The 18,894-nt window shown below is 38.2% G+C and overlaps 1 long non-coding RNA gene across 1 annotated transcript in view; it reads right to left on the bottom strand.

Annotated features, from left to right (window-relative positions):
* Nucleotides 1-14,712, bottom strand: part of LOC138742559 (uncharacterized) — a 104,416-nt gene extending 89,704 nt beyond the window's left edge. Inside the window, exons 1-3 of the long non-coding RNA XR_011344260.1 lie at nt 14,602-14,712; nt 12,320-12,465; nt 5,067-5,178 (exon numbers count right to left, since the gene is read on the bottom strand). This is a non-coding gene — a long non-coding RNA (uncharacterized lncRNA). The remainder of the gene's footprint in view (nt 1-5,066; nt 5,179-12,319; nt 12,466-14,601) is intronic.
* Between the last annotated feature and the right edge of the window lie 4,182 nt (nt 14,713-18,894).

Below are 18,894 nucleotides of genomic sequence, written 5' to 3' on the forward strand. Positions count from 1 at the left end.
CACCTTTCTCACCATATCCCCACTGTTCCCATCTGGTCAGCATCTCTTTCTCATATCTTTCCACCAATATCCCTCCATCAACAGCTGTTCTAACTCCACTCTCCCCTCTCTGCACCTGGCCCCATCTACCATTATCTTTGCTTTTGTTTCTCTTCACCCTTTGTCAGCTTCCACCTATCATATACCTGTCTCTGTCTCCCAACTCCTCCACCTGGCCCCATCTGTCCATTATTCTCCTCTCTTCCTCAGTCCACTTATTACTTACTGAAACCTGTCCCTCTCCTCTTTGATCATTATCCCCTCTCTTTTTTCTGTTGTAATGTTTTAACAGCCATTTCCCTCTATGGATGCTTGCTGACCTGATAACCATAAAATTATAAGAAATAGGATCAGAATTAGGCTATTCTGCCCATCAAGTCTGCTCTGCCATTCAAATCATTGCTGATGCATTTTTTTTCCTCTGAACACTATTTTTTTATATTCTCTTCATAACTTTTGAAACACTTACTAGTCTCCCACACCTCCAAAACGTATGGGATTCCAGCACAATACAGGATCCCATCACCAGAAAGACTCTCAGTTTCTCAGTCTCCACCGCATCTGTTCCCAAGATGAGGTTTTCCAGTCCAGATCTTCCAAAATGTCTGCCTTCTTCCACAACCATGGCTTCCCCTCCACCATTATCTCTCACCCGCATCTCCTCCATTTCCCGCTCATCTGCCTTGGCCCCCTCTGCCCCCAGATACCACAAACATAGAATCGCCCTCATCCTCATACAACACATGACAAAATTCTGCATACAACACATTATCCATCAGAATTTCTAGCACTTACTACAGGATCTCATCACCAGACACATTTTTTCTTCTCCTCCCCTCTCAGCCTTCAGTAGGGACTGCTCCTGTGATTCCCTCATGCACTCATCCTTCCCCACCTATCACACCTCCAGAACCTTCCCCTCTAGTCACAGGAGGTGCAACACTTGCGCCCACACCTCCTCCTTCACCATGGTCCAGGGCCCCAAACAGGCCTTTCAAGTAAAGAAACACTTCACTTGTGTATCCGCAGAACTGATTTACTGCATCTGATGCTCCCTTTGTGACCTTCTCTACATCAGAGAGACCAGTTGCAGATTGGGAGATCTCTTCACTCAACACCTCCTCTCCATCCACAACAACCATTTCAATTCTGAGTCACACTCCCAAGCTGACATGTCTGTCTATCACCTTAGGTACTATCCCATCCTGATCTCCTGCAGATTGGAGGAACAAAACCTTATTTTCAATCTGGACACTTTCCAGCCAGATATCATTAACATTGTGTAGAGTGCGTTGAAGGAACCAAAGACTTGTTGATCCAAACCAAGGCTTTTATTAACTAAAAGACTGGAGCATATCACATGTAAGTCGACCAGTCCAGAATTACCTGGTCTGGCTAGGAGCAATCCTTTAAGACCTGCCAATAGGTGTGGCTACACTCTCAGCCAATCACAGTCATCCTACACTACAATCTGTACATATACACATTGGTGATAGAATCTGTCACACATTGACTTTTCCACTTTCGCTTTTGGCTAAACCTGCTTGCCTTTTCATTCCCCTCCCCCTTTCCAGTCTTTCCAGTTCTCCTCTCCCTTCCCCCTTTCTCACCCAGCCATCACTCCTTCCCCTTGATCACTGCTGTCCCCTTTGTCTCCCATCCACCTATCATCTCCTGCCTTTGCCAGCCCCCACACCCCCCCCCCCATCTACCTGTTTGTTCAGACACCTGCTGGCATTCTCTCACACCTTGATGAAGGGCTCAAGCCCGAAAGGTCAGTTATGTATCTCTACCTTTGCTATATAAAGGACACTGTTTGACCTGCTGAACTTCTACAGCATTTGGTGTTTTTATTTCAACAACGGTGTCTACAGATTTTTGTGATTTACTTTAAACGTACGAGATTGGTCAGTTACTTGTTTGCAACTGGGTTGCACGGGTTTCATGGGCCAGATATTCTTCTACTGTGCTGTATCATTAAAATTTTATAAATCAAATCAAGAATCTATTACCCTCTACATTAAATATACCCAATAATCTGGCCTCCACAACTATCTGTTAAAATGAATTCCACAGGCTGAAGAAATTTCTCCTCATCTCTGTTCTAAAGGGATGTCTTTAATCTGAGGCTGTGCTCTCTGGTTCCACAATTTCCCACCACTTAAAACATCTTCTCAACAACCATTCTGTCCAGGCCTTTCAATACTCAGTCAGTTTCAATGAGATCCCCCCTCATCATTTTAAAGAACCAGCCCAGAGCCATTAAATGTATGTTAACCCTCTCATCTCTGGGATAATTCTTGTCAGCCTCCTCTGTCCTCTGATGAGTTCCTGCAGCAGTTTCATTTTTGTTCTGGATTCCAAAATTTCCAGTCCAATATGCACATTTAAATCATAATATAAATATCTAAAATGTATGCATTATTGGGCTGAAGTATATGCATTAATTCAACTTCAAATGTTATCATGAATTATTAACTACTAACTTATTGATTTACTTTTGTAATTACATCACATGCTGCTTAAATAGATCATTAGAATTAGAATCTTATAATATTTAGTAATTTCCAGGAATAGGTCTTCAATTGCAAATAATTGGTAAATCACCACTGATTACGGATATATTTAGTCATTCATGGAAATTAGCTATTTTTGCTCTCTAGGTATTAATTTCGGATTAACCTGTTCTCCACTTTCTTTGGACCTGTTTAATTAAATATATCAACTTAAAACTTGCTCAACACTTAATAGTGGTGGTAGTATGTTTATTCCTGATACTGATCTGATACAAGATCCATTCATTTTGAAAGATAGAAAGTTCAATGTTTAACTTGTATTTCCATGAAATAGATGATATTTAGTAAATCAAGAATGAACACATTTGCTAAAATAAATTAGTTGTATGTTTCCAAGAATTATAATCTTTTATGTTTATTCCAATAAAAGGATGAGTGTACGCAATAACACAGCAAACAACCAAGTGTACTCTCTCCCTGATCCCTGATCCCTGACCCTACGTAGCTTGGGGTCACTGACCAGTGACATGTGACCTACAAAAGTTAATTCCCACAGAACAATAGCAAACCCCTGCCACGGTCTTATTCTATTACATTTTGATACTAAATTAACTGTTTGTTTTCTCATAGAGAAGATCACTGACCCTTTATGCCAAGTCCAAAAGTAGCTGGAAATACGTATTACAATTGTATGTTCAAGTGATGGCCTGCTTATTGAAATTAGTATTCTAATTAATACCTTTCAGAAGTCCTATCAATGGAATAAAATATTCTTTCCTTTGCACAGATACTGAAATCAATCATGCTCTGTTTCTCCTTGTGTGACTATAGATAACCAATTAGGTTCTGCATTTATAACGAGTTCCTCTTTCCACAAATGTTCATTAAGTATTAGAATGAAAATGAGATGAACCGCTTTGACACGAGGGAGAAAGCATTATTAGATGGTGACCAGCAATTCACCTTGCTGCACACAGGCGTTCACACAAATGTCTTTATGCAAAAGATCTAACGGTTATTCTGCAGTTGAAAACAGCCATAATTCTCGATCGGAATTGAAAATCATTAATTCCCCCCATCTCTCTCTACTGTATTATTGAAGTTTGAGTGGGTCTAAATAAAATATACAACATTTTTTGTTTCATGTCTTATACTCTCACCAGACTTTCTATTCAGTTTGTTAGTGAGTCTAATTTATCCTTCATTGCATTCTTGAGTCCAAAGCCTCATTTCTTGATTGACAGGAGGAGGTGTGTTGTTGACAGCTCAGTTTTGTTCTTGCTTGATGAAAGTCCAAGATACCAGATGGTAACATTCTAACATTCAACACAACTCTCTTTATGAAGTTTCCCAGTTTACTTTGGCGGGTGATTAAATACACATTATTTAATTATGTATTAAAAATACGGAGCCTTTATAAAGCACACTGTTATAAAAATACTACACAAATTTAACAAGGGGAAAATATATACTTATATATTTACATGTCAGCAATAAAATGATTGTCTGTTTTCATTGGGTAATCTGCAATAAATGTCCTCCATCTAAAAGTGAAAAGTGCATTAGATAACTATATCTTGGTAAAACGGGCAGGTTATGAATCAGATTACCACAGTGAAAGTTACTATTTTCTAACACCCCATCCACCTTCCCGCCTGCAAACTCATTATCTCCTGAAGGCAGTGATTCTTAGTTGGAATCATGGATATAACATGCAGAGAAGCCATGCATGTCATTCCAAAATAATTGATATAGTTAAGTGTTTGTCAGTCCAATATAAAGGAGCAATACTCAGATGAGGATAGGATAATAATGGTTCTCATCTACCATCCATAGTATATAAAGTAGCTGAGAGCACAGGAGAGATGAGTGAGAACAAGAGCATTGTGAGAACAATTCCCATTCTCTAACTCAGGAACACTGGCTCCTTTCAAACTGCAGCACCTGAGTAGCCCTCCTGGTGCGATTACTGGGGCAAAGGTGCAGCCTAGCAATTTGGGGGGGGGATCTCACCCTGCAATGACACATCATGCACTCACCGGAAGTACTGCTGGATGTTCAGATGCACGCTAGTGCTGACATCACCAGAATAAGTGGGTCAGCCATTTTTCTATTTAAATTGCCTGTGGATGTGACCTGGGTAAGTTTAACTGGGTTCCTTCACTACCTCTGAGGTAGGTCATGGACCCAGTTGGGTTCCGACAAGGTTGACCAGGCTGGACCCTTTCTAACTGGCGTGTAACTGGGGCACTAACCCGGCAAACCTCATTTTTCATGGCAGTTTGAGAGGGCCTACTGACGCTTAGCTACAGCTCTTTATCCAATCAGGTTATACTGAAATTAATGAATTTCTATTTGGCTCAATATCATACCACGTGAAGCATTTTCTTACCATAAGTGCACGTGTTTTGTAGGCAATTGGAACAAAAGTTATTATTAACCACGGCGTTAAAAAAATATTTCAATGCACTCTGCCTGTTCTAAGTACAGATTTCAGTCAAGAAGGCTTACCTGTGACATTTCTTGCTGTAAATTAGCTGCAGCACCAGCCACCATTTACAAATACGATTGTTCTGCATTGTTTTTAGTAGCAAGAAATAAGGAAGTGACAGGTGAAAAAAATCTGTAAAATAAGAAACAATTTTAAGCTAATATATAATCTTACTGTACAAGGTGAAAGAGGGTTTGTGAGGGCATTCTTTCCACAAATGGGAGCACAGGGCATAGAATAAGTTAAAACCATAGTTGGCTGTGAGGTTCTCTCTTTTAACATAGAGATTTGTGTTTACCCATGGCTCCTAACCCCAAAACTGAATCTAAACATCCTTTCAAAACCAGTTTAATCTTTTATTCAGCTACTTGTATCCATCAGGCATTTATGCAGTCAAAATAGGTATATACATATATTTAATTATATGCAACCTTTAAGCCTTTGTAGTGTATTAAGCAATCTTTCTGACTCAACTGTTATTTAAATCAAACAGGATTCAAATACATTGTAATGGAAAACACTGCAGATATTCAAACTATTTAATGCATGGAGTATTTACTGAGCACAATGGATCCTCACTTTGCTTGTATCACAAAGCTCTGAAGCAGATTTCATGCATTTCAACATTAACATGCAGGTAGAGCAAGCCAATTAGGAAGTCAAAAGGTGCATCAGCTTTTATTGTAAAAGGCCTGGAGTATAAAAGTAAAGAAGTCTTATTGAGATTAAACAGGACTTTCATGAGATCTTCCTTAGATCATCTGGGCAGTTTTAGTATTTCTTCAAAGGAATTCTATAAAATCCCTTGGAGTCAAAGCAATGCAGATTCACTGATTCCTGTGAGGCAAGTTGTCCAATGGAAAAAAGCCTTTTATTCAGTGGTGTTATGAATAGGAGATCATGGTTTTTACACAGCTGCAGCGTAATGGAGAATTGTTTGCCAAATTCCCGCAGCACAGGCTGTGTTAAAAGTTTGGAACAGAAACGAGCGACTCATTCCCATTCTGAAATTTTTCCTGCGGCAGCCCTAGACATTTTCATTGACTGCCTGCAGTATAAAACTGAACTGCAGGTGATCCACAACAATGGGCTAACGAATATGACGATGTCATGTTCAACTCACAACATTGCAATGAAGGAGATTTAAATATGAAGCAAGAGGCTTTTTCAGGTCCATTCTCCGCTAAGAATGTGCCTAAAGAAGCAGAGGCGACCCTTTAAATTGCAGTTCAGGTGTGCCAGGATGCGCATCTGAGCACATTCTGGCTCCTGTCCCTCAGGCTGTCAATTCACGATGGCTGGCTGTCAGCTGGGCCAGCGAGCGCAGGCTATCAGCGCGGAGTCGTCCCGCATGGGACGTCTCCACATTGATCCCGCTGCCCCACTCTCTCCCCACTCGTGGGGCTGGAGCGGCTGGTGGGGGAGGAGGCTGGAGCACCAGTGGGTGAGTACGGGTGCTGGAGCGGCCAGCGGGGGAGGAGGCTGGAGTGGCCTGTGGGTGAGTACAGGGGCTGGAGCGGCCAGCGGGGGAGGAGGCTGGAGCGGCCAGTGGGGGAGGAGGCTGGAGCGGCCAGCGGGGGAGGAGGGTTACCAAACTCACCTTGCAGGCGCCTCCTGCACATTCACATGGCCTTCCCACAGCCGCATTTTGCGAAAATATGCGGCTTTACAAGTGGGCCAATTGGCCACCTGAAAGTGTCTAAGGTGACATTTACTTACAAACAGTAGTGAATCATTATGTCGAATCATTGCAGTGATGTGCTGACATTAACAGGATCTCTGGATTTGGAGTCATTTTGCTCTTCTGTCTCGGGGCTTTTTTGGATGCAGGTGAATGACATCCTTGACTATGTTGACGTGGTAATGTCGTATGTAACACGTACATCATACGTCATGGGTGACGTCGACTCACGTTCAGCCTATACAAGTACCACACCTGTGGTACTTTGTCTAAACACGCAGCGATATCCGTACACAGGTCATTCTGTGTGAATATGTGTGAAAATTGACTACGCAAAAATTACATTCTTTAAGTGTGAAAAACATAATTGGGGCTTTGCAAGATTCTGAGAAAAATTGGTGCAGTGGTTTGGAAACAAGAGAAATCACAGATGCTAGAATCTGGAGTGAAAAACAATCTCTTGGAGGAACTCGGGTTGAGCAACAAGTGGGAGAAAAAGAATGTTCAATACTTTCAGTTTGAACACTTCATCGAGACCTCATCAACTCTTCAATCAGATCTGAAATGTTGCTGCTCAGCCACTGAACTATTCCATCAGAGTGGGTTTACACTTGGCATAGTCGAGGGTTAGCAGTTCTTTTCATGGTATGGCAGTAATTTGAGGAAGTGGGGTCTCAGAATATGAAATTGACCACTAAGGAGTGAGGTGAGGAAATATTAATCTATACAAATTGCACATAGTGGTGAGCGCAACGCTATTACAGCACATGTGACCTGGATTTGAATCCGGCGCTGTCTGTCAGGAATTTGCACATTCTCCCCATGTCTATGTGGGTTTCCTTCTAGTGCTCTGGTTTCTTCGCACCCTTCAAAAATACACAGGGGTTATAGGTTCATTGGGATATTTGGGCAACACTGGCTCGTAGGCCAGAGGGCTCTATGTCTAAATTATTATTTTTAATAAAATTAAATACAAATTCACTGCCCTGAAGGCTTGTGTATAGCTTTTTGATGCCAGGGAAATTAGGGGATATTAGGTCAAGCAGCAAAGTACACAGAGAGGCAGGATCAGCTATGACAGTAGATTAAGTTTGAGTGATCACATGACACATTATTTTTTATGTTCTCATGACTGGAAGTACAGGATGTAATCAAAAGCAGAAAAATCTGTGAATGTATTAAAGGGCTCATTTTGGTTTGAAGTCGTACAGAAGTTTGGAGTATTTCTGGTTTTCATGATGAAAGAAATAATTTAGTTTCCAGGCCTGGCTCAAGATTTAGGAAAGCTATTGAGGTTTTACTGCAATCAAAATTGGGTTCAATGGAGATTATACCTGATATAATGTGATGTGTTGAAATTATGAAAAATAACTGACAGCTAGAAAATTTTCTGTACCTTCTATTTGATTTTAAAGCAGTGTTGGCAATCCCCTGTTTAAACACTCTTAGAAACATCCTGAAATTTGTCAATATAAGTTCCAAACCTTGGTCCATTGAGTCTGCTCTGCCATTCATATTATTGGCTGATACATTTTTCCTTTCAACTTCATTTTCCTGCCTTCTCCCCATAACTTTTTAAGTTCTTACTAATTAAGTATGGACACCCTTTTGCTTCTCTCTCTCAAACTGTAAGGGGTGTCGGGCAATTTTTTCTGGTGGCGAATCTTTGTCTGCCTTACAGCAGGCTAAATAAAATTTTGTGTAATATTACATCTGCTTTATTATATGACATAAAATTATCTTGAGACTTAAAATATGTATCAACCTCTGCTTTAAATCTAGTCCTCTATAGCTATCTGTGGCAATGAATTCCACAAATTCACCACCTTCTAACTAAAGTTTCACCACATCTCTGTTCTAAAGGGACAGCCTTTTATTCTGAAGTTGTGCATTTTGTCCAAGAATCCACCACTTCCCCCACTACTGGAAACATGAATTAGAATCAGAATTTATTGTCATGAACAAGTCATGAAATTCAGTGTTTTGCGGCAGTGCAAACGTTCATATTATGAACTAACTTATAACAATAATATATATCAAAAATTTAAAATAGTAGTGCACGAAAATGAAGGCATTGGTTCAATGTTCATTTAGGAATCTGATGCAGCAGGGAAGAAGCTGTCCCTGTGCCGCTGAGTACTCATCTTTAGGCTCCTGTACCTCCTTCCTGATGGAGGCAGAGTGAAGAGGGTGTGGCCTAGGCGATGGGTGTATTTGAGGATAGAGGCTGCTTTTTAAGACACCGTCTCATGTAGATGTCTTCAATGGAGTGATGTCTGATGCCTGTGATGTCACAGGCCGAGTTAACAACATTCTGGATTTTTTTCTCATCCTGAGAATTGGCGTCTCCTCACCAGACAGTGATGCAACTAGCCAGAATGCTCTCCACAGTACACCTGTAGAAGTTTTCGAGAGTCTTTGATGACATACCAGGTCTTCTCAAGCACTTCACAAAGAATAGCTGCTGATGGGCCTTCTTTGTGATTGCATCAATGTGGTGGCTCCAGGACAGATGTCAGAGATATTGACACCCAGGAATTTGAAATTATTGACGCTCTCCACTACTGAGCCCTCAATGTTCCCATTACTCCCTCCTAAAGTCCGCAATGATCTCCTTGGTTTTGCTAAAATTGAGTGCAAGGTTGTGGATGTGACACCACTCAAAGAGCTGATCTATCTCCCTCCTGTGTGCTTCCTCATTGCCGTTTGTGATTCTGCCAATAACTGTGGTGTCATTGGCAAACTTGTAGATAGCATTAGAATTGTGCCTGGCCCCACCGTCATGGGTGTATAATGAGTAGAGCAGTGAGCCAAGTACATATCCTTGGGGTGTGCCAGTTTTGATGATCAGTGAGGAGGAGAAGTTGCTTCCAATTCATACTGACTGTCGTCTTCTCCATTTTCACTCTTTCCAGCCCTAACAATATTTGGTAAGTTTCAATCATATTCCCCCTCATCCTTCTAAATTCTAGTGAGCACAGGCCCAGGACCATCAAACTCACCTCATACACTAACTCTCTCATTTCCAGGATCTCTCTTTTTGATGCTACTCTGCTTAGGGAATGACAGGCATTACGGGTTGACCCTTGTATATTAGTAGCACTTATCCTCAGTAGTCTGTTCTCAGGAAATATCAGTGGTTCTCAGCCTTTTTCTTTCGACTCACATACCACTTTAAGTATTCCCTATGCCATAGGTGCTCTGTGATTAGTAAGGGATTGCTTAAGGTGGTATGTGGTAGGAAAGAAAAAGTTTGAAAACCACTGATTTAATTGTACCTAATTGACTCATGGTGTGCACGGTTTCAGAATTCCAAAGGAAATGGACCAATGACAATTTTTCTCAAGCAAAATATTTCAGTAACAAATGGGTCAAGAGCAGTGATTCTCAAGCTTCCCTTCTCACTCACATACCACCTTAAGCAATCCCTTACAAGTCACGGAGCACTGATGGAATAGGGATTGCTTAAAGTGGTATGTGAGTGGAAAGAAAAAGGTCGTGAACCACTGCCTTAAATGGTTACAAAACCATACAATTAATAATGGGAAGTGTTGGCTAGGAATTAGTGCATAAGACAATGATGGAGGATGGTGGTAAAGCCCTCGCATTTGTCAGAGGATCTTTCATACACTCCAGAAGGAAAGTTTGGAAGAGGCATCTTGGTTGTGTAAAGAACACTTGTGACAGCTCATTGGTGGGCTGCTGTCTGATCTCTACTTTTCATTCTCATCCACCTATGGCAAACTATCACTCCTTATTTTTTGAGGAAGCACGGACTTCTGCCTTAATGATATTCAATTACTAAGTTTCCATTGCCCTCTGAAGAAAATTCCAAAAACTCACAACCTTCTGATAAAGAAAAAGATTGCTTCTTCTTTATCTTAAATGGATAATACCTTACTTTTAAAATCCCTGGTTCTAGATTCTCCCGCATTATCACCCTGTCAAGATCCAACAGGATCTCGTGTGCTTCAGTCAAGTCCCCTCTTACTCTTCAAACTCCATCAGATTCAAGCCCAGCCTTTTCAGCCTTTCAATGATAAGTCTCATGACCCAAAATCAAATGTTCCCCAATTTTGCCTTTTAAGGTGTTTCAGAATTCTGAAATACACCTGAATGAAACAACATGTCATTATTGTCATTTCAGAGCAGACAAGACTTACAAGAATAACTAGGTGTCTGACAGAGAAGTAATCATGATTTTGACTTTAATTTTGACAAGTTCCTTGGAGTTTACTTAACTAACGACCTATCATGGACACAGTATCTCTTCACTTGTCAGGAAGGTGCAACAGTGACTGCACTTACTGAGAAAACTGAAGCAGGTAAAGCTACCGGCCACCATTATGTCAGTCTTCTACAGGAGCTCTATGGAGAGCATCCTAGTTGGCTGTATCACATTGTGGTACAGTGCTGCAGAAAAATAGATCTGAGGTCAATCCAGAGGACCATAAGAGTGGATCACTGGAGTTTCCCTACCCCACCCCCAACCCCCGATCTACGTGATCTTCCAGGATCGTGGTCTGAAGAGGGCACACAAAATCAGGGAGGGCCCCTTCTACACCATACACAGCATCTTTCAGCAGGTCCTGTCGGGAACCATCAGGCTGAAGAACAGCTTCTTCCCACGGGTAGTGAGTGTGCTGAACGACCCAAAAGAACTGCTCACACTGACCATCTAACACTCTCAAATGAATGAGACAATATTTATTAGTATATAAGAATACTTGCGTGTTATGGCTCGTTATGCATCTGCATGTTTTGCACCAAGGACCAAAAACACTGTTTCATCAGGTTGTACTTGTGCAATCAAATGACAATAAGCTTGACTTTAAAAGCAGCATGGACACTTATTCTTGTTTGCTATTTAACGGTTCTCTTGGTCTCTGAGATCCACACCTCTTCTGTCAGATGTTTTTACTCTTTTCTAATTTGATAAGCATAGGTTACATGAACACTTTTGCTGGATTTATAAGTTTTATGGCCATTTAATTTTGACAGGAAACCTGCTAAGACCATCTACAATTATGGTGACAGCAACTTCAGTTTGGGTCAACCTAATAAGGTTTGTTTTTCAGAGTTGTGCCAAGGCTAGCAATAAATTTCACAACTAAAGACCACCCTGGATAAACAACTAATGTGCGCTCTCCAGAAATATACAAAATAATTGACATGATTTTATTTAGATTGCACTGTTTATTTCTAGCATTGGGAAGACAAACTATTGGGTTATTGTTTCAAATCAGTAGGAATCTAGATCAAGAATTCATAAATATATGATTAACTTTAAGTGATTTAAAGTAGTAATCAATAGAAATGTTTTTACTCAAAGAATTGGCAGAATGGAGAATTCATTTTGAGGGTTGATATCAATGGCAGAAACGATGTCAATGTTTACAATTAAACTGGAAAGAGGATTGATACATAGGGGAGGTTAAGGGATATTCTTACAGAGCAAGCCCATGGAATTTCGTATTCATATTAATGCCAGCAGTAACTGGTTTGGCCAAAATATCTCATTCCAACTATAAATTCTTTTTGAGATAATTTTATTTAGCAAAATTAATCCACACCAAAGACAAGCACTCTCACCTTTTCACATTGAGATATGTGTATTATATATATCATCTATGTGGGAATACTTGTTCTCCTCCAAGCCAGCAGGGGTCATGGTGCTTGTGGGGGTGTTTCACTTGTATCAGAGTTTTCTTTTTGGGAGACTCCATTTTGGTTGATCCCTGTGAGGGTTGTGTTTGCAAATTAGTTAACAGTAAGCTTGAAGAAAGTAAATAACTTTCAAAAGGATGAAACAGATTTAATTAACCTTTTTGTTTTGTTAAGATATAGATCTGTCATTAAAAACTAGGGAACAAAATATTGGAAGACAATTAGAGATTTGGATAAGGTTATATTGCGATGTTAGTAAACCAAAGATGCAGATAATTTTACAGATTGGCTAAATGTGGACATCTTGTCTTCTATTTAATAGAATGGCTTAGACTTTGATTAAAAAAAAGTTTTATAGTTTTCTAATGGTTACAAGTTAAAATGCCAGTAAACTGAGGAAGGATAATTGGATATTTCAGGAGGTCATACACGGTTTGAGAATGAATGATAAGTGACAAATGATGTTCAATAAAAAAAACTGGGGTAAATGGTTATTTTTGGAAATGGAACTGTACTGTATATGGAACTGAATTTTTTTTAATAGAAAGGAGAACAATATTTTGATGGTCCTTCTTTAGTCATTAAAGCTGCACAAGGATTGATCAGAGATCGTGAGCATGGTTTTGTGGATGGGGCATTCTATCCAATGAATTTCATTGTTTTTTTTTTAAGGGTTATGAACCATGGACTGACCTTTTGGACTGTGGACTGTCATTATAAAGGATGGATTTCTGCAAAGAACTCTGTGTAACATGTGGTACAGCTGAGTGCTGATTCGCCAATTGCGTGGAACTTTGAGAACAAAGGGAGAATCCAGCTGTGAAGCAAAGAGCGGCAGTTGGAGCGGCTGTTGGAGGGGCAGAGGGCAGCTGGCTAGCTGTGTGAGATGGACATGCCTCATAAGTGAGGATTCATAAGTTTACTGCAAAGCAACATCAGTCAGTTTTCTCTCCAACGTTCAATACGACTTCCTTTGCTATCAGTTAACAAACTGAACTTGGACATTGAACTTTGAGATTGAATTCTGTGGACTGTTTTTTTGGACTGACTTACTTGACTGATTGACCTGGGGTTTTGGGGGATTTTTCCTTTTTGAATTTTGGGCGCAGACTGTAATGATCTGAGTTTTTCACATATACACTGTTTATAAATATATGATATCTGTATATATTTCCTATAGATACTTATAGTAGGGTTAATTGTGTTAATAGTTATTAATAAACATAGAGTTAAAATTTAACCCTTTTATATTGCATCTTCCATTATTGCTGGTTTGAGACGTAACAAAGTGGAGGCTCATCCAGGATTTAAACAAATCTGGGACCTAACCAGAGAGATTTTTGGCATTATTTTGTTGATAGTCATTAATAAATATTGAGTTAAAATTTTACTGCTTTGTATCATGACTTCCATTGTTGCTGGTTTGAGACATAACAAAATAGAATGATGAGGGCAGTGAGATTGATAAAGTCTACATAGACTCTGAAATTGTCCTTCATGGAAGGCTGATCATATATATGAATTATTTAGATCTGCATGTAAGATGTATGGTAAGAAAATATGCAAGTAACACAAAAAATAGTAGTGTTGTGGATAGTGGTGAAAATAAACTCAACTATGGAAAGATATTGATCAACTGGAAAATTGGCAGCTGAGTATTGGTAGATAGAATTTAATCCCAGTAAGTGTTCAAATAAAGGTAGGGCATATATTACCAATAGTCAGGAAAAATCAAGGAACAAAAGGACTATGGCATATATGTTTATGGATCTGTAAAAGTGGCAACACTGGTAGGTAAGGTTATATAAAAGCATATAATAGATGCTGGCCTTCATTATTTAGTGCATGGACTATAAGGGTCAGGTGTCATGGTCCGTTTAAAAATACAGCTTTTGCTGCAACTGGAGTACTATGGGGTGTTGTGGAAACCAAACTATGGGAAGGGCGAGATTGCATGGGAGATGGTACTATAGGTGATACTTCCCAGCTTTTAATATTTCTCAATCTCAAAACATATCATCTACTAAGAGAAGTAAGCCTCAATATTCTGAATTGCATCTTATTCATCCAAATAAATCAAACTTCATAATTGCAGCTGTAAATAGCTTTAATTTTCCTTTGGTAAAAGCGAATAAACATTTTCATAGCTTCGCACTTCATAACAATGAGTAAAATAAACCATATTGTAAATGATAATGATACTCAACTTCAAATATAAACAAATTAAAATGATAATAAATGATTAATAATGAATAATAATGAGATGATGAATATTAATGATAAATTCAAAGAAAAGTTTCCAAGAGCTCACGTCTCTTCCATGATCATTCCAAGAATGAGAAGAGAACTCCCGGTCCGCTCGGATATTATGACATATGATGTCATAGTAACTGTGGTAATTCTACAAAAACAATTGATCCTTAAAGGGAAAGTCATAAAACAACCATAAGTCATAAACTCAAGGTTTTAACCTCTACATTCCAGCCCCTGATTATTATAATAGGTATTAATGACTAATACATAATAATTACTATTACAGAAACAAAAGTAAATATCAAATTAAAAATCAAAATTTTCTGCTTCTTGTAAAAGACAGATTTTAGTAATAGGTCAATTTAAGTAACCGGTCTTGGTTTTAATCTGCACTTGCTGAAAGAAACCTTTTTTGTCCGGAACTATTTCAATGATATTCCCCAGCAACCAAGAATCATTCATGATCATTACAATGTCTCTGGAAACAAAATTGCAGACCATTTTTTGTCTTTCTTGTAATAATGAAAGATATTCTTTAACCCAACTTTTCCAGGATAAATCCACAATAAACTGTACTCATTTCCATCTACGTTTTGCATAAATATGTTCTTTCTGAAATTGACCCGGAGGCATTAAAGGTTTAGATTTAAGAAGTAAGAGATGATTCGGTGTAAGTGCCTCGACGTCATTTGAATCGATATAAACTTTAGTTATTGGACGACTATTTAAAATAGCTTCAATCTCACAGAATACTGTCTGAAGATTGTCATCATTCAGCATTTGATTATTCAAAATAGAATTAAGAATTTCCTTGATTGATCTAATCATTCTTTCCCACATACCGCCATGATGTGATCCTGTAGGTGGGTTAAATATCCAAATAATTTCCTTTTGATGTAATGAATCATGAATTTGATGTTGATTCCAATTTTGAATTGCTTTACGTAACTCTAGTTGAGCTCCTGTAAAGTTAAATCCATTAGTGTTTTTGATTTCTGGATTCTCCATAGAAATTTCCTTTAACTCTTCTGGATTTTGAGGCCAATCTTCTTGAGATTGCAAAAGAAATTGAGGACCAAACACCCTGGTGTTGGCTCTTTTCAGAAATTATTGAACTTTTGATCCTTGTGAAGCCATGTCAGCTGGATTATCTACTGTTTTAAAATATCTCCATTGATTAACATGTGAAACCATCTCGATCTCATTAATTCTGTTAGTCACAAAAGTACGAAACTTCATGGTTTTGTTATTAATTTATTTAAGCACTGATGTACCATCAGACCAAAACACAGAATCTGATAATTCCATCTGTAATTCCCTTCTTAACACAGTGTCCATTTTGCTTGCCATAGTAGCGGCCGTCTATTCCATATGAGGTCTGGTGACTGGCTTTAATGGAGCCACTCTGGCTTTTCCCATTACAAATCCACAATGTATTCGTTCTTTATTATTTCACAGTAGTAAATAACTGACGGTACCAAAACCATCTCCGCTTGCGTCAGCAAAATGGTGTAATTGAGCAAATGTGACAATTCCAAAGTCTGCTGGTTTAAAACATCCGTCGACTTCAAAATTTTCTAACATTCTAAGACTCTCAATCCAATTCATCTAATCTTGTACGATGGAATCTGGTATAGCTTCATCCCATCCAAATTTTCTTCTGCATAATTCTTGCAGAATTTTCTTGGCTATTAATACTACTGGTGCCAATATCCCTGAAGGGTCATATATTGAGCTTACGATCGAAAGAATACCTCTTCTCATTAAAGCCTATTCCTCCAAAATAATTTTGAATTTGAAAAAATCAGATTGAACACACCATTGCATTCCCAGAATTCTTTCAACAGGTAGAAAGTCACAATCCAAGTCCAGATGTTTTATCTCCTTTGCTCTTTCTGCCTCAGGAATAACAGCTAACACATCTCAACTGCTGCTAATACATTTTGTAAGGAAAAACCTCCTTTATTACAGATCTCTTTTAATTCGTGATAAAGATTTATTGCTTCTTTTTCTGAAACTACTGAAGTAAGATGATCATCACCAAGGAAATTATTTCTGATGATGCTTATAGGTTGAGAACTAAATTGCTCTTCATTATCTTCAGCACATTTCCTGAGATCAAAATTTGCACAACTCGGTGATGAATAAATGAACTGTCCTTCTGTATTCAATCATATCTTTAGTGTAATTGCCATTAGGCCACCAAAATAATCATAGAAAATCACAATCTTCTGATGGTACTTTCACTTGATGAAGCATCATTTCAATATCTGCTTCAATCGCAATAGGCTCTTTACAAAATCTTATCAGAATGCCTATTAATGTACTGGTTAAGTCTGGACTTTGTAGAAGTTGAGAATTCAATGAAACTCCTTAAAATGATGCTCCACAATCAAATACTACATGTAGTTTCTCCTTTTGTGGATATATTACTCCATGAGGAGGTAAATACCAACTTCTACCATCCTTACATTCCAAGATAACTTCAGATACCTTTTCTACATATCCCTTGGTTATCATGTCCAACATGACATTTGTATATTCCAAATAAAAGGAAGGATTTCTTTTGAATTTTCTCTTCAAATTTAGCATACGCTGTTCTGCAATTGTTTTATTGTCTGGTGTACAAATTTCTCTTTCCTTCGAAGGTAATGCTCTACAGCAATGATCATCAACATGTTTCACAGAATTTGAAACTATATCCAGAAACTGTTTATCCTCCTTCAAAGGTTCTTTGTGACATTCATGGAAATCAATTTTAAACTGTTGTTCCTACAGATCATTAAGTTTGACAACTGAAATTCTGTTGATACTAACATTCGACAACTCCTGATCATTATTCATTTTTCCTCCTAATGGTCCGTTAATTGTCCATCTGAAGAAAGTTCTTACAGCATAAGGTCCATCATTTTGATTCCTTATTACTTCTAGAGGTTCAAGAGCCTTTGGTACATCTAATCCAATTAACATCTCGATTTTAGCATCAATCTTGGGTAAGCAAACATCTTTTAGATGATCCCATTGTTTGATATCATCCTGAGATGGAATATTCTTCTTATTCTTCTTATTCCAAATAAATCAAACTTCATAATTGCAGCTGTAAATAGCTTTAATTTTCCTTTGGTAAAAACGAATAACCATTTTCATAGCTTCGCACTTCGTAACAATGAGTAAAATAAAGCATATTGTAAATGATAATGATACTCAACTTCAAACAAATATAAACAAATTAAAATGATAATAAATGATTAATAATGAATAATAATGAGATGATGAATAATAATGATAAATTCAAAGAAAAGATTCTCAAGAGCTCAAGTCTCTTCCATGATCATTCCAAGAATGAGAAGAGAACTCCTGGTCCACTCGGATATTATGACATATGATGTCATAGTATCTATGATAACTCTACAAAAACAATTAATCCTTCAAGGTAAAGCCATAAAACAACCATAAATTATAAACACAAGGTTTTAACCTCTACAAGTACTTGGGCCCCATTCACAGAATATTATCAAGATGGGAAGAATTAAGAATTTTGAATGTTCCAAAGATTCTCTGTCCAATGTCTGGAGGTCGCTATCTGATTCTCAATTTTCCTTTTCTTTTACAAAGTTCACCTTGATTAGAGGGAAGGGATAGATTAGATTTAGTTTTTAAGTTATTTTGGGGTATTTTTAATCAATTTTTATTTGGAAAAAATGGATTTCAACATGATTATCATAGATTAATTCAATAACTTGCTTCTCATGTGGATTAGGGAACTGTCTAATGTAGTTCCATCTTTTTTTTTAATGAGATTACTTGTTATATGTTTTCCTTAAAATTTTATATGTAAGTTTACTTGTTAAACACAATAAAAATATTTAAAAGAGAAAAGAAATGATACAAAGGAGATTAACTAGAATGTTGCCTTTTAGTTATAAGTAAAGATTGCATCAGCTGGGTTTGTTTTTGTTGAAGTGGAGAGGTAAATAAATTAAAGGGGCATAAATAGAGTGGATCAGGAGAAACTTTTTCCCATAACAAAGATGAGTAAAATCAAAGGGCTTACGTTTTTAAGTGAAGAATAAGAGGCTTAGAGGCATTCTGAGGAGAGAGTGACTGCAAACTGGAATGCTCTGCCTGAGAAGGTAGTAGAAGCAGTTACTCCTCAACATATTAAGAAGCTTTTGGATGAACACTTGAACCCGCAAGGCACAGAAGGGTACAGACTTAGTCCTGGCATATAGATGGGTACTAGATGG

Source organism: Narcine bancroftii, chromosome 9 (assembly GCF_036971445.1).
Source record: "Narcine bancroftii isolate sNarBan1 chromosome 9, sNarBan1.hap1, whole genome shotgun sequence".
NCBI lineage: Eukaryota > Metazoa > Chordata > Chondrichthyes > Torpediniformes > Narcinidae > Narcine > Narcine bancroftii.